Genomic DNA, 15,519 nt, shown 5'->3' on the forward strand with positions numbered 1-15,519 from the left:
TTTTTTTTTTCTTTCTGGTAATGGGGATCAATCTCAGACTTCAGGAAGGCACTACTGCCATGCTAAATCCCTGTCCTAGATGCATGTATTCTTGTCCTGAGCTTCTTTCTCTCCCTTTTCCTCTTCCTCTCTATCTCTTTCTTCCATCAACTGTACTCCATCAAGTCCTTCAACCATGAGCTTGTGCCTTGGAGCCAGCTGACCTTGGACTGAACCCAATGGAAACTGCAAGCTGAATAAACCTCTTTTCCTTTAATTTGTGGTTATCTGGTGTTTTGTCCCAGAGAAGACTGGGAAGTGACTAAACCACTTTCTCCTTTTTTTTGGGTCTCCAACTCACCCAAAGCTCTCTCTACTATTCTCGGGGCTCTTTGGTAATTGAATAACTCTTCTCCCCAGCCCGACTTTCCTTCTTATGTCCCCTCATTGTGAAACATCTGCCACCTTGCTGTATTTAATAAATGCCTTCCTCTTCTCATGTGCCTCCCAGGTTCCCTGTGGGCCCTGGAATAAAATCCAGACTCCTCCTCCCAGAATTGAAGGCCTTTAGATAGTCTCTGCATCCCTTTCCAAATGCATCTCCGATGCCTCCCTTACTGCAGCCAGAATCCCCAAATGGAAAGGCTGCCTCTTCCTCATGCATGGTTCAGCCATGCATCCCATAGTTGTTTCTCTTGATGGTTTTTTAAATATACTTTTTCTCCATTCATAAGTATCCATTTTATACCCTGTTTCATACCTTTTCTCACTTTTTGATCCCCCCGTTTCTCTCTATTTTTATGACCTTTCCTGGAAACATACTGTTTGATGGAACGAGTATAGTAGGCCTTAGTACTAGATGGAACTTGGTTCAAATTTTGGCTCTGATACATAGCAATCATTTGACCTGCAGTAAGTGATTTAACTTTGTGAAGCTTGTTTTGAAATTTCTAACAAGAGGGTAACACTATTTACCTCACAGGGTTGTTTTAATGATAAATGAAATGAAGTCTTAAATTTTGAAATCTTCATGGATTGCAAAAGCACAAGTCTCTCACTGAGTATTTGAAGAGAGGTAAAGACAGGAAGGGGGCCTTTGTGCTATTAGGAGTTAAGAATCCCTAAACTGGGCATGGAGAGGGACTTCTGTCATCTCAGCATGTAGGGAGGAGGCAGGAGGACTGCAAGTATGAGGCAACCTGGATAACGAAGGGACTAAGATGCCCTGTCTCAAACTAAGGAATAAATAAATGGTAGGGGATGTAGCTCAGTTCAAAGGCCCTGGGTTCAGTCTTCAACAGTGCCAATAAAATAAATAAATAAATAAAATGTAGTCTCAAACCCTGGAGGAGCATGAACTCCTCAGTTAAAATTCTCGCTTGATACCATTAGGTTTTCTAAATTTCTTTATTTTTTCTGGATTTAAGGGACATTTCATACAGGCAAATATATGTTTTTTGACTGAGAAATACTAAAGTGATACCAAGCTGATCATCTGGAAAGTCAATGTGTATAACTATTTTTCATAATTGGGATTTCTTTGGAGTAATGTTAAATTGCAAACATACTGATGCCCAGTATATTAAATACCTGGAATAAATTTGAAACAGTAAAATATTCAACTAAATCAGTCTTGGAAGTGATGTTAGTTAAGTCAGCAACTTCAACATGTGCCAGAAAATTGAGGAGACAGGGCTTCTTATGGAAGACGTGGAGTGTGCACCAGGTACTAGAGTGCTTGTGAGAGACACAGCACACGGGAAACAAGGATAACTTTTCCCTGAATGCCCCAGCTGTGTTGTGGGGACTGGGCGCTCAGAGGCATTCAGCCAGTGAGGCCTACAGGGACAGGAGTAGAGGCACAAATCCACTGAATCTGCATAGGGAGCGTGACCCAGAAGTCAGAGACTAGCACTTCCGGTGACAACTGGCTGGAGCCTGCAACCTGCCCCTCTCTGGGATCTCTCTGCACTAATGGCACTTCAGGTGGGAGAAGAACACATTGGCAGGAATAATGTTGTATTCTTAAAAACATTTATTATTCACAGAATGTATAAAGAATGTAGAAATTTTCCCATTTCCCTTCAGTTTGTTCATAGGAACTGAGGAAACAGATTTATAAGAAGCATTGAGCGGCTCAGGAGCGGACACAAGGAGGAAGAAATAGACAAAGTGAAATAATGTCACAGACTGTGCTGTGTGGGGTAGCATCTATAGCTATGTTGGAACATTTCTTTAATATTGCCAAGTACAGTATCTATATGACACACACACACACATCACAGTGATTTTTAAAATGTTTTAGATATTTGCTACATATGTAGAGAGAGCACACGATATAGTAATTTTAGTTTCATAATAGTAGCTATATCACTGGGTACTTATCGTGTGCTAGTTTATTAGTATCTTAAATGTTTGAGGCAACTCTACCGAGTATATATTATTTCCTCTTCAGGGTACCTCAGTGACCTGATCATTCCAGCTCCACATGGCAGAGTCCCAAGGAGAATGGCCATTCTGAGAGCCATTATGAAGTAAATAAATAAAATGACACTTGGCACATCATGAAATCATCCAGAAGAATTTAAATAGTATGGACTTCATAATCATCATGTTACATAGAAACATTTTTCTTGCCTGAACTTTTAAGTTTAGTATTCATCATTTGATCCGAATATTATTGTTGTGTGAAGCGTCTGGCTTTTATTTGCTGACTGATACCATTTTCTCTTTAATTGGTGCTTTCCTTAAGAGTCGAATTCATGCAAATGCTGATGTCCCTGTCCTGTTCCATGACCCAAAACTCCTAAAGCAGGAGCTTCAAGGGGTCAGGTATTGTTCTGGCTTAGACTCTGAAACTTAGATAACAATAAACACTAAAATGGTCAGAACAGAAATAACACAGCAGTTGGTCCTGCTGGCAACATATGATGAATCTTAATGGCTGAGCTAGAGGGCCAGAACGTCTGCCTTGGGAGGTGCATCCTGCCAGCTCAGGAGGCTTTGCTGGTGCTACAAGAAAACACTCATAAATCTGCAGCCAGGTGAGTGGCGAAAAGGGCCAAGAAGTAGGGGGCTGACATCATTGCACAAGAAAGGAGAGGAAACCAGAGTAGAACACCAATCCTGGGGAGATTAGCCAACTGGCCGGGTAGGAAGACAGCACTGCTGCATGTGCACACTGCCCCAGGTGCACATACTCCAACTCAGAAGTACCCTGGGCAGGGCAGACGGGCGTCTCTGGAAGAGCTGTGTACTCTTCTGCTTGGCCCCGCTCCTCTTAGTCCAACTGCTCCACGAGTCAAGGCGCAGCCTTATATACATACCGGTGACATGAATATATAACAAACACATGCTCCAAAAATTGAATAGTTCATCCTTTTTAGGATTGGCATCATTAATTTTAATGCTTGTCTTGTGCTAGAACAAACATTTTCATCTTCATTATACTGAAAGGTAGTTCTTCCAGCCTCTCTCTAAAACATGTATCCATTTATGTTTTCAATTTACTTTGTGCTATTTTTCAAAAAGTCAGGTCAAGACCTAATTTCTAAAGCAATCTTAACAGTGTTTTGTTGTTCACCAGTGACTTATACGGTTAAGGAATCCATCAGGATCTCTCTTTGTTGCTGTTCTTTCTCTGGCATCTCCTTGCCAATATCTCATTCTCTGTGGCTTGCGGTTCAGCATTTTGAATAAAATTTCATGACAAGAATGGGTATTATACTTTAGAAAATGGCAACTTCATTTCAACAGCTACATAATTTCTTAGAATTTATGCTTTCTTATTGTGATCTTAGATCATCTAAATATCAAAAGACATTCAAACTCTTGCAATACAGCATCTACCTGAGATGTAATAAGGTTCCATGTTTTCCTTTCAGCCCTAACAATGCTGTCCAAACATTCATTTATTTTAAAAAATACTAAATGATTTATCGGAATATAAATGGGACTGAAAGCTGATACAGAAGTGATTAGATTACCAAATAAACCATTTTCCTGGCCATATTGTGGCTCCTGGAAGACACGAGGGAAGAAGACATAGAACATGACACAAACATAGATTTTTCTAATTTAGAAGGCCAGTGATGAGTAATTTGGCTCAAGGCATAGGAAAGAAAAATATTTTTAAGTCCTCAAAATGCCTTTCAGTCAGTTTAGGAAGGGAGATAGGTCAGTAAATGGACAAAGAGCATGGACTTCCCATCAGTTAAATAGCACACGTTTAGTATGAAGGCTGATATCACTGGGGCCTGTGGGATCAGCTATGACCACAGTACTGTCCTCGGTAGGATTCAAGTCACACTGTTTTGGGAAACATGAGGATATTTTCACAGTGGAACAGATGAGTGCCACGATGAATGGATTAACAGGAACTGACACTATGACCTATCTCCACATTTGGATGTTTGGCTTCCCCTTAATATTAGCTATTGTCTTAGGTCCTGTGATATAATAAGCCAAATACTGAGTAACAGCAAAATATTAAAATATATTAAAATTTCTGTAAATGAGGAAAAGGCTATGGAACTATAAGAGAATAGTGCTTAGAACTGACCTTCACAAAAATAATCTATTAGTTTGAAACAGTCCTACTGTGCAACTATGAAAGAAACATCGATTGTAGAAATAGGGAAAAGGGTAAGTGTTAAAAATGTCATCAAAGGCTGGGGATTTAGCTCAGCAGTTTGGTGGCCTGCCTTGCAAGTGCAAGAACCCGAGTTCAATCCCCGGTACCAAAAAAAAAAAAAAAAGTCATAAAAAAATAATTTTTAGCATGTTTTAGAATAGATTATTCCAAGTGAAACAGATTGGCCAACATGGTCTCAAATGACTATGACTTTTTACAGATAAAAAAATTGAGATGATATGTATTTAGTGTTAACAGTACAAATCATGTGATTTATTTAAAAATATTTATTAGAAAAGTGTTTATTGAATTTGATTTCATTATTTCATTCATTTCCTACTCATTCATTTACTTATCTCTCAGCTTATTTAGTGAATATTTCAGGTGAGTAGAGAAGATACAAAATATTTCTAAAATTAATGTTTATAAGTGACTTAGCCTATCTAAAATGTCAGAGCAAAAACAATAGAAATGTCATACAATTGTTATTAATAAGGAAAAGGTCCTATCAATTTTTGAGAAGACATACTTTTTCCCTGGGACTTCAGTTTGAAATGTGCTTCTTGAAAACATCTTCTCAGATAATAGTTGAGTGATGTATTGGTAGCTTCTGCTAAGTATATGAACGTGGTAAGTGGAATCTAGTTTATACAGCAACTAGTGGTCTGCTATCTGGTTTTCACCATTATCCTGGCCCTGTGGCCATTCTTTTCTAGTGGCGTTTATCACTTGCCCTGCGCCTCCTATCTTTAGAGCAAGACATCAACTAGTCTCCACACAGTCTCTCCTCCAGTCCTTCCCTTCAAAATGTGTTCCTTATCCAGTGCGGATACTGAAACACATAAAATGCATGCTAACCTTGCAAATGATAAAAATGACATCGGAGACTTGTGAAGTCTCTTTCTGACCATAAAACGTGGACTACTGAATTAGTTCAATCTTTACTTATTAATAGCAGGTTTCTAGAGAATCAGATGCACACTGATGGTGGGGAGAAGCTTTAGGTAAGTGGGGCTGGCAGCTAGGAAGAACAGTGGAATGGAAGTGGAGGGCCAAAGAGAAGCAGGAACACGTAAGGACACGTGGAGACCCATATCTGTCCTTAGTTTCAGCCTCAGTGATGCCAGTGACCTTTGTGAGGAGCATGTGGCTTTTGAAAGATGTTATGCAATGGACTAGGACATGGAGACTCTGAGGAGGAAGTTCTGGGGGAGCTTGAGGAGTGGTGGCTTTGTGTGCAGCTCACATTAACATAGTGAACCAGAGGACCAATAGACATTTACACGAGCGGCCACGTGACCTGGTGTCGTTCAGTAGCCACTGGAATATAAAATTACTGCTTCCTCACTTCCACTCTCCAAATCCTGTACACAGGTAGATGAATAATCCCAATCCAGAAACATACAGGGAAGTAATGTCTCAGACACGTAGTTCTAGTTTAGCTAGATTAATCCAGTACCAAGTCGTCATTACTCATTGTCAATGTGGCGTCACACCCAACTCATTTTTCATATTTCTCCATTAACTCTCTTCCCCCCAAAAAAATTTCACTGTAGTACCTTTGGGTGACATTCATGCCTCTTTTTGTTGAGCATTTTTGCACTTAAATACTGAGACATGAGGTTAACTAAAATTAGGAAACAGAAAAGGCATACTAAAGCGATTAATATGTCCACATACCGATATCAAAATAAGGAACATATCAGTTACTTTTAGTTCTGACTAATATCATTGGTCCCATAGTCATAGCTGGTATTTAAAACTATCTTTTCCCACTATCCACTCCATATTTGTGCTGTTCTCATAAAGCACCTCTGGTGCAGTGACCCAAGACTTAAATTATAAGCTACTAACAGCCTGCTATATTTTGATTCCTGTAATTTTATATTAGCATTCTTCGTGGGTCATGGAATTTTGAAGATGCTCAGTGTCTCACTTGCAGTAGCAGACTAAGTCCTTCTTTCAAAGGCCAAAGCAGTCGGGTTAGCTGACAATTAGCTCCCTTTCTTTGCATGTGCATTCGCTGGCAATGGGAACCCAACCTGCCTTCACGGCTGCATCCAATTCAAGCGTTAATAGAAAAACCACTGTCTCTCCCGGTGGAAGCTTTCTTCCCCTGGGAACTAGGGTCTCTGGGTAAAAAGGCACAAATTTGCAGGATGGAAGTGGAAATAGTTTGCTAACTCACCTCCAGAGATAAGAGAAGCAGACACTATTCAAATGAAAACACTCACTGACAAGGCAGAGAACTATGCTCAGCATCATTAGTGATAAGGGAATTACAAAATTAAAACCACAGTGAATGACAGTGGATAATCCACCAAATGAATAAAACTAGAAAGACTTTTGATAGCCAGTGTTGATAAGACGTGTAGTAACTTTTTTTCTCTCATTGAGTTTATTGGTACATTTTAGGTACGCAGTGTAGTTACATTCATCATTGGGATCTTGCACCTTTACATGGCAGGCCTTGGTTCTCATTTTTTCCTCTTACCCCTGCCCTCCCTTCACCCCCTCCTCCCTTCCCTATTTACAAAAACCTTATTTCCTCTCCCTACACTTCCCACTTCCTCTACACCTTTAGCCTTTTTCTTCCTATTACACATTGTCAGTTATACCATTAGGATCTTCTTTACAATTATAGTTTTTCACACCAGAGAAACTATTTGGTATTTACACATGTGTGACTTATTTATTTCACTTGAGAGTATGACCTCAATATGCATCCATTTTCCTAAGAATGACTCTAATTTCTCATTCTTTATAGATGAGTAGTATTCCATTTTATAGAAAAACCACATCTTCTTTATCCAGTTTCCAACTGATGGGTGAATGGGCTGCAAGTTTTAGCTATTACAAACTGTGCCGCTGTGAACATGGGTGTGCAGATATCACTGTGGTATGATTCTCTTAATTCTTTTGGAAAGATACCCAGCAGAGGGATGGCTGGGTCAAATGGCACCTCCAATCCTAGTGGAACTCATATACTTTTGATAGTGTAAAATAATAAACCACTTTTCAAAAAAATAGCAGTTTCTTATAAAGCTAAATGGCTTAGAGATAAAATATGAACATGGTCACATTCGCTGTTTGGAAGTTGCTGGAGAAGAATATATATGAAAAAGTAGGGAGAGGAAGACAGTTCCAGTAATAGGTTGTCTCAAAGCTAATGATAAGGAGCTTTTGTGTGCAAAGGCCAAGGCCAAGTGCATTCGCTTTCTCAGAAGACAGACCTGGCCTGAAGATGCAGTTCTTGGCTTGGTTTATAAGGTAGATTGGATTAAGAAGGAACTTCCCAATTTTGGGTCTGGCATATAGATATTCATAGATGCTCAGGAGCTGGCAGAAGAGAAGGTGGATCTTAAAGACCACAGAAAGGGTCCGTAGATTGGATATTACTTGTCAGATACTCTCCTTTCACTATGCTAGGGATCATACCCATTGCAATGATGGCAGTTGGCACCACATACTTATACTTCTTATGTAGAAACAAAATATATCCCATAATGGTAGAATGTATAGTGGAGAATGCCTAACTTGGAATGCTGACTGTACTATTAGTGGCTTTAAGCAAATTGCTAGTCTTCTCTGGACTTCAGATTAGCTTTCTAATCTGAAAACAGAGAAAGCTATATCTTCTAAACAGTGATGATGATGATAGTCCGTAAGATGCTAATGAGATAATTGACAATGTGAAATAGGAAGAAAAGGGCTAAAGGTGTAGGGAAAGTGGGAAGGGTAGGGCAAAGGTAATAAGGGAAAGGAAAAAAAATAGGAGAAAGTGAAAAAATGGAAATAAAGTTTTTGTAAATGGGGAGGAGAGGAGGGGGTGAAGGGAGGACGGGGATAAAGGGAAAAAATGAGAACCAAGACCTGTCATGTAAAGGTACAAGATCCCAGTAATGAATGTAATTGTACTGTATACCTAAAATGTACCAATAAACTCAATGAGGAAAACAAATAAACAGTGATGATGTGCAGATTAGATGAATTAATGCACATTAAACATTTATATCTGGTATACGCTAAATACTTGAAAAACCAGTGACTGTTTTGTATCTACCAAGATCTATTTTGTTGTTGTTTTGCACAGAGAATGTGTGTGTCGATCTGCTTGAGGCTTATCTCCACCTGGACACCCAAGAGGACCCTCAAACCCAACATGCCCAGGGTAACAATTCTCTGCCCTGACCCTCATGCTGCCTGCCCATGAGACTGTGCCACTGAATAGAGCTCCAGTGGGCTCAGGCTTGCGTTGTCTTATTATTTGTCACATATTACATGGAAAATACATTATTATGTAAACGTTTCATAGGAAGAAACCCTTGATAAGGTCAGTGGAGGAGTCTGCAGTTTTGAGCATGACTGTACAATCATAAAGAGGGACAGGAAATGCAACTGGAAATTGTGGGCATGGAAAGCGGGTCCTCATATTTTGCCAATTACTAGAGAGCAGCTGTACTTACAAATGCTTTATATTCCCAAAGTACACAGCTTCCGAAAGTCAGCCCTTTTGATGAGCAGTCCTTTATTGCTTTCAGACATTTTCACACCTCACCTATTTTGTTCGCCACTCCCTCCAAAAGACAAAGCAATATTGTTTCAAAGAAGAAGAAGATGCAGCTTTCCATCACCAAGGAGCCTTCACATTCTCTCGGGTCGCGTTACATGGAAAAGGAGAGGTGACCTCCTCCAGCAAGATTCCTGAGGGACATTAGCTGGCATCTTCTATAGGAGAAAAAGAAGGTGTGCTTTGAGGGAGGGATGATAAAAGTGTGGGGGAAGAAGACAATACTGCAGGGAAAAGGAGTAGCAGATAAAGAGGATGAGTGCAGGCCCAAAGCAATATATGCAGATATACACATTTCTTGCACAATCATTCAATAAAAATGTCAATAAGCAAGTGTTTGCCTGGCAATACTACAATCAAAATAGGTAATGTTAGTGAAGGAAGTAGCCCAGCTGAGCTCAGTGTGACCATTAACACTTACTGGTCTCAGTGGAATAAAATACAGAAGGGCAAGAGCTTGAAGTGAATAAAATTGTATCCAATTCACAATCATATGAAAAGATAGCAGGCTCATGGCCAGAAAATATCCCTCAATTAAGCTTCATTTCAATGGCTTCAGTTTAACCAGCTGGATTTTTATTTAAAGTTAAAAAAAAAAACAAAACTAGTATCTTATCCAACTTTTTGCAAAGCAGGATTTGCCTTTTAATGGGTAATCTGTTTCTTTTTATAAAATGAAAGTCAGCAATAACTGGTGCTCTGCATGCACGGACGCACAATAAAATTGATGCAGAGAAGTGGCAGGCACAGCCCCTGTGCTCAAAGACGTGACTCCCACGGGGGAGAGACATCTGAGGAATGGGAGGTAACTACATCCGGGTCACGAGCACGTATCGCATTGGGACTTGGTCAGTTCACAGTCCAAGGGTATGTGCTTTATTATTTGCCAGTCAACTCATGTGATAAGCGAGTTCCACGCTTAACATGCCTTGATAATTTAAAAGATAAATCTTGCTTTATCCCATTCCTCCCTCAAGCTCCCCTCCATGTACAATAGCTTTGTTTCCATTTTTCCTTCTATTCTCACCTTTTTCTTGTCCCGTCTCCCTTTCCCCCTCCCATGCCATGATGATCTGGAAGATGACTTCTTAGTTAAAAAGCATCTTAAGGTCCAATTATTTCAAATAATCATATTAACAGGCTGTACAATTTAGTAAAATTTTTATTCCTAAGTATATAAAAATAATTTCAGATTCTGGAACTCAAGGAGGTAAGCTTTTATCACCTGGAAAATTCTCTTTCATCAAGATGCTGAACAAATAAATCAGATGATACTATCCTAGGAAGCCTATTTCATATTTCATCCTGCTTTCTGTGTTTTTAAGATAAAAATCCAAATGGTTCTCCTGTGTCAGAACATTCAATATGAAAGGACAGTGCAATAGGTTAAAGTTCTGATTTTTAAAAAATGTCAGATAACCAATTATTGTGTTTCATCTTTACACATGCAAATAAGTTGAAAAAGTAGAAATATGCAGATAATGGAATATAAATCAGCAAATGTTTTGGGCCACCATCAGCAAACCTGAATGCGGTAAATGCCAAACGAGTATTGTTTCTGCCTCACTAAATAACAGTGGCCCCCTTAGAAAGGGAGGAAATATTACAAGTGTACAGACAACTGACTCAAAGGAGAGGAAACCGCGAAGCAAAGTAGGGCTAAAGAGCATTTAATTGGAGAAGATGAAACAGTGGGTCCTCAGAGAAGATGGCGTTTAAGAAGGGCTTTAAAGAGGCTTCAGATCCAGCAAAGCAAACAGGGTGAGAAGACCTAGGCCTTAGAGAAAATTCCTGCAAACTGTGCATCTGCTAATGAGCTAGCGTCCAAAATGTCTGAGGAGCTCAACTCAATAGCAGGAAAACAATAACCTGATTAAAAGTGGGCGAAGTATCTGAACAGACATTTCTTAACAGAAGAAATAAAAAAGGCCGAATGGATGTATGCAAAAATCCTCAGCATCACTAATGATCAAGCCAATGTGAATTAAAACTAACATGAGTTGTTACTTCATACCTGTTAGGATGCCAGTTATCGAAAAGGTGATAACAAGTGTCATCAAGTATGCAGAGAATAGGAACTCTTGTCCCTTATTGGTGGGAATGTAATTTAGTTCAACCATGATGAAAATCAATGTGGAAGCCCCTCAAGAAATTAAAACTGGAACCACCCGATGATCTACCCATCCCACTTCTAGGTGTATATCCAAAGGAAACGAAACCACTATGTTTAAGAAATGTCTTCACCCCTCTGCTTATTGCAGCACATTTCACAATAGCTAAGATACGGAAGCAATCTAAGTGTCTATTAACAGAAGAGTGGAGGAGCTGGCCAGGTATTACACACCTGTAATTCCAGCTACTCAGGAGGCTGGGTTGGGAGGGTCATGAGTTCAAGACCAGCCTGCACAACTCAGCAAGATCTTGTCTCAAAAAAATTAAATTAAAAAGGATGGGGGCCTGGGGAAGTAACACAGTGGTGGAGTGTTTGTCTAGCGTGCACAACGCCCTGAGTTCAATCCCTGGGTTCAAAGATTTTACACCACAAAATAACACATAAATGAAACAAAACCCAGATGAATGGATTAAAAAAAAAAGATGATAAATATATTGGAATACCATTTAGCCTTAAAAGGAATCAATTCTGTAATTTTCAGCAACTCAGATGGAACTTCTGCTAAGTGAAATAAGCCAGGCAATGAAAATAAGGACATAATGTAGTAAGCAAAATAAGCTAAAGGTGCTAAAGGAAAAAATACTGTGTAATCTCACTTATACATGGAATCTAATAATATTAACCCCATAGAAACAGTAGGAATGTGGTTTCCCTAGAGGGTGTGAAGGAAGAATGAATATTGAAAAGGAGCTTGATGTCTACAGGATGTAACATCTCTAACTGAAGGAACAAACTTTAGCCATGTAATGTACCAAGTGGTAACCATGATAATAATGTATTTTAAGTCTGAAAATTGTTAAAATAATAGTTTTGAACATTGTTAGGACACATCCACATAAAATAAGTTGGTTTATTCATCAGCTTTCTCTTTGCTGAGACACAATATATAACACCCACAACTTTTTAAGGAGAGGTTTAACTTGCTCACGGTTTCAGTCCATGGTTCCCTGGCTCTCAGGGAGACACATCAGGGCAGAAGGTTGTGGTGGAACAAAGCTAAGTAGCTCATGGCTGCCATTTGGAAACAGACAAGGGAACAGTGCAAGAGCAGAAGGAGTGGTGACCAGACATAGCCCCAAGGCAGCGCCTTCATGACCCACCCAGACACACCTAGCAGTGTGCTCCACCATCCCTGAGATATATCCCAAAGCCAATCAAGTGGAAGCTGTACCTTAACTACCACAGTTGGTAAAGTGATGATTACACTAGCTTGAATCTTTCTAAAATATATACAAACCAATGTATCATATCTCATAGATGTGCACAATTATTATTTTTCAGTTAAGTGAATATAAAAATTTTAAAAGAAAGACAGGTAACATTGACCTATATGGAGACAAATTAGAAGGGCATTTCAGATATTGTAACTCTAAGAGCAAAATAGGTGGGTGGTAGATAATGAGATTTAATGGGAAACACTGAATAAAATAATTCTAAACCAAGATTATTAAGCAGAAAAATGGGTAGATAAGTTGAGTAGATTATTTAACACTGGAAGGCAGTGAATTTCAAACCAAAGCTTTTGTACAGCTTAAGATCACTTGTTTCACCAGGCAGTCTAACCCAAACTAGAAGAAATCTCTAAGTCACATGAGCACAAAAAGTACAAGCCATAGAGCCTTCACCAAAATGCTTGAGGATTTGTCTAGATTTTTCTAATTCCTGAATCTTTTTCTTTGCTGCTTTACATTCTACCCAACAGTTACTTTGGGTGTCATCCTTTACAGAATGCTTGTGAATATAGAGTTTTAAACAAGATTTATTGAAATAGAATTCACAGACCATAAAATTCACTCTTTCAGATTGTACAATTCAGTAGCTTCTGGTACATTTACAGAGTTGTGGTAACATCACCACTATCTAATTTTAGAACATTTCTGTCACTCTCCAGTGAAATCTCATACCTCTTATCTGTCAGTTCCTGGTTCTCGGTATCCCTGACCCCTGAAAACTGTTAGTATCCACTCTGTACCTGTCGCCTTGCATACTTCAGACGTTTTCTATAGAGTTATATAGCATGTGATCTTTGAGGTCTTGCTTCTTTTCACTCAGTGTAATGTTTTCAAGGTATTTCCATGTTATAGCATGCATCAGTACTTCATTTACTTTATACTTGGATAACATTTTAAGGATTGGATACAACATACATTTGTATCTACATTTAGCAGTTCATGGACATTTGGATTGTTTCTACTTTCTGGCTATTCTGAATGGTTCTGCTGAGAATATTAATTTATCTATTTTCTGGTCATTTGTCCTACTGAAACCATTGCTTAACCTGAGGTAACAGGCTCATTTTCTTCAGAGTCTTATGAATTTTAGTTTGAACATTAAATCTATGCCCATTTTCATTTAACTTTTAGATGTGTTGTAAAATTGGGGTCCAACTTCATTCTTTTACAAATTGACATCTAATTGTTTTTGCATCAACATTTGATTTTCTTGGTTCCCACAGATGCAGATGTATTTTAATGGTCACACTTACATATTTGAGCACATACTTATCCTTTACTGACTTTTTTTTTTTTTTTTTTTGTACCAGGGATTGAACTTGGGTCCTTGCACTTGCAAGGTAAGCAGTGGAACCACTGAGTTACATCACCAGCCCTAATGACTTCTTTTTTAAAGGGTTAGGTTAAATATCTATTTTCTGAGTGAATGTTTATGGAAACCATGAATGGATTAATTTCTTGCATGTAGTTTTCATGCCCTAAGAAACTGACATAAGAAATTTGGCCTTACCTGAGCATGGTGATGCACACCTGTAATCCCACCAGGCTGAGGCAGGAGGATGCAAAGTTCAACACTGGAAGGCAACAGAGAGACCTTGAGCTAGGGAGAACTTGACTCAAGGTAAAAAAAAAAAAAAAAAAAAAAAACCAAACCAAACAAACATAAAAAAGCTGTAGATGTGGTTTAGTTTGAAGGCCCTCAGTTCAATTCCCAGTACTGAGGGGAAAAAAGAAATTTGGCTTTGTTTCCAAATTAAGACTATGAAAGAATTTATTTTCTTGATGGAGGAAAGGATGCAAAATGCAAAATCCACAATTCTGATATCTGAACATTGCCAGTTGTTTTGCAGAACTTTATTATACTGGGTGTCTTGTCTTTTTTGGGCTTTTAGTTAGCTAATGAATGAATACATTACAGACTTTTGGGTTTTAGTTGGGATTTTATATAGCTTGCATTTTAATTCTTTGCTATTTCTATTAACCCATAGCATTATTTTAATAAATGTTATAATACCAACCTAAAAAAATTAAGACTACGGGCTTCTAGTAAAACCCCATAAGCTAATCTCTGTTCCAGAGTTTGGTTCTCTCTTGGTTACTTTTCTCATTGCTGACACAAAATATACAACGCTCACAAGTTGAAGGAGGAAAAGTTCGCCTTAGCTCACAGTGTGTAGAGGTTTCAGTCCGTAGCTGGATGTCTCCAAGGCAGGGAAGCATGGCCGGAGGACACTGCAGAGGAGAGACAGTCTATGGCATGGCGGGCAGAAGGAAGCAGCAACACGTCCTTCTTCCTCTTTTTATTCCTCATACAAGAAATTTGTTCCTCTTCCGTTCTGTCACCCAAACCCAGAACTATGCTAAACCAACCAGTGGGCTAACCCAGTGTCACACACCCATGGCCCAGTACCATGCATCCATAATCCAGTCACACCCAAAGCCCCACCTATGAGTGCATGAGGCTTTGAGGGGGCATCTAGGCAAAAACCGTAACAGCTTCTCTCAGGAGAAATTTCCAGGTGATGCGGCTCCTCAGTAGAGAGAGAGACTTAAACACCGGAGAGCGTAATGAGGAGACTCTGAGCTCCGTGGGCGGCCCACTCCCAAGACTAAGAGGAGGGGAAGGTATTTGCTTGTACCTGGCCTGCTTTTCCTTCCAGATTCATTAATAAGAGTGAAGTGAATACAGGAATAGAGAAAGGCCAGGGTTATCCTATGGATGAAAGAAACAGTAACAGGTGGAGAACAAGCATTTGCCCAAAACACATATCTAATTCCTCAGGCAAGGTGCCCTGTGTGGTGCAGGCCTTAATTCTACCTGCCACCCCTCCTCTCCAACCTACTGAGTCACTCAGCAGAAAGAATACAGCACCCCCCTGGCTCTTTCATGGCCTTCGGATGGGGGCTCCCTCAGACACGCTGTGGTTGTGAG

The sequence above is a fragment of the Fukomys damarensis genome, unplaced genomic scaffold (genome assembly GCF_012274545.1).
Source record: "Fukomys damarensis isolate Sample0158 unplaced genomic scaffold, DMR_v1.0_HiC HiC_scaffold_17, whole genome shotgun sequence".
In the NCBI taxonomy this organism is placed as follows: Eukaryota; Metazoa; Chordata; class Mammalia; order Rodentia; family Bathyergidae; genus Fukomys; species Fukomys damarensis.